The sequence below is a fragment of the Salvelinus sp. IW2-2015 genome, unplaced genomic scaffold, assembly GCF_002910315.2.
Source record: "Salvelinus sp. IW2-2015 unplaced genomic scaffold, ASM291031v2 Un_scaffold917, whole genome shotgun sequence".
NCBI classification, from domain to species: domain Eukaryota; kingdom Metazoa; phylum Chordata; class Actinopteri; order Salmoniformes; family Salmonidae; genus Salvelinus; species Salvelinus sp. IW2-2015.
Window position 1 is genome coordinate 252,821 of NW_019942646.1, and position 1,882 is coordinate 254,702.

At 39.3% G+C, this 1,882-nt stretch overlaps 1 protein-coding gene across 1 annotated transcript in view; it reads right to left on the reverse strand.

The window, feature by feature from the left end:
- Nucleotides 1-1,602, reverse strand: part of LOC112069145 (NACHT, LRR and PYD domains-containing protein 3-like) — a 35,128-nt gene extending 33,526 nt beyond the window's left edge. The window contains exon 1 of the mRNA XM_070438434.1: nucleotides 285-1,602. The gene's annotated coding sequence lies outside the window, so the exon portion shown is untranslated. The remainder of the gene's footprint in view (nucleotides 1-284) is intronic.
- Nucleotides 1,603-1,882: the final 280 nt, after the last annotated feature.

Genomic DNA, 1,882 nt, shown 5'->3' on the forward strand with positions numbered 1-1,882 from the left:
CCACCTACTCAGTTCAAGACATTCGATGGACTTGCAATGCTGAAGCAATACATCAACACCCAACAGTCTGTTTTCTTCAGGGGACTTCCTGACATATTAATGTCTGTGTATGTTTCCATGGTTCTTTAACAAAATCATCTGCATGGAGCTCATATAGACAATGAAATGTGAAAAGCTGCATTGTACTCTAACGATTTGATCCTCCTTTCCTTTTTCAATGACTTCCAGAATAAAATGTTTGAGCTGGGTTCCAGTCAACAAGATATTAAAACTAGTTCACTTACTTCAGGTTGAAATGTCTGTTTTTCTTTGTCTCTTTGTGGCCCACAAATGCTCAATGTCAGTCCAATTTCTTTTGTCCCAGTTTTCTACAGGAGGCGCACCTTAAGGGTTGGGCTTATTTAACTTTACCCTACCTGAAGAATGACACATTCCGTTTGCAATTCTATCATGTCCTAACCTGTTTCCAATACATTTTAACTGTAGTAATAAAAAATAAAAAAACGATACTAAAAACTAAACATGCTCTAAAATGTACTCCAAGCTAGCTTTTTCATGTTATTTTTCCCACAGTTGTTACATGATTTGCCATATGCGGGGCATTTTTTTGGCTTGTGGATAAATCCACATTTTCCACATGTAGTGTTTTGATTTCTCTCTTTTGCTTGTTTTTGTAAGGCGTTGTGTGTTGTGCTCCTCTCTTTTTATTGAATACACTGACGTCTCATCCCTGCACAGCTCTTTAGCTTGTGCTCTGGTGGATTCAGCTGCTCGACACATATTCACTGCTTTATCCAAAGTTAAATCTTGCTCACGCAGCAATTTCTCCTTGAGTCCATTATCCAGTATGCCACAGACTATCCTGTCTTTCACTAGTGAGTCTTTCAGATTTTCGAATTCACACGTTTTACTCAGTGTGTTAAGCTCAGCCAAATACTGGTCAAAACTGACTCCCTGTTTCTGATCATGAGAGAAAAACGTGTATCTCTCAAACGTGACGTTCTGGCTTGGTACAAAGTACTCCTCAAATGTATCCATTAGCACAGTCAATGTCAAGTTTGCCTCTTCTTGCTGAAAGCTATTGTAAATGTCAAATGCATCCTCTCCAATAACATGCAGAAAAATGGAAGCTTTCAATTTGTCATCATCTCCTCCTGCACCACTGACTGCTGGGTAACAGGTAGATGTTGAATCTCTGCTTGAAACGTTTCCAATTGCCAGCTAGATTGCCTGTTAACTGCATAGGAGTAGGAGGACTAAGCCTATCCATGACGGAGAACAGGAACAGTGTCAATTTCTCTTACTTCAGTATGTTGCTCATCAACAGATTCCAATGCAGCCTCGCCGCTGTCGCTCTCGCAAGCTAGCGTCTTCGACCACTCACGTCACTTGACTTGTGGTAGAACGTTCAATTTTCGTCGCGGAAATTTGCAGAGTTACTCCTTTCTTTTCTCTGTCTCGTCATAGCGACTACCAATCTGACACCATGTTATGTTTGTTCCTTATATAATGACAAACCGGGGCGTAGGTTTAACTACTTTTAATGAACATATACTTCAGCTCGAAAACTCCTTGTTTAGCCATGCAAGGCATTCTTTAACCCTCTCCCGCGCCCGCATAGCCTGCTGGGTAACGTAGTCTAAATGTTATTAACGCATAACAACACACACAACATTTTGTAATGGTGTAACACAATATTGGGATTTGTAAACATTGATCAATCAATTTGTTAGAAGACAGAAAGACAAGTGTTACAGTAGACAGTGTTTATTATTATGTTCGCTAGCCAATACTACTGTATATGCAATACATTCACTGGTAGAGTTATATGTAGACTACTAATATAATTGCCTAATTTCCAAAGACAAAAACAAAATAAAGA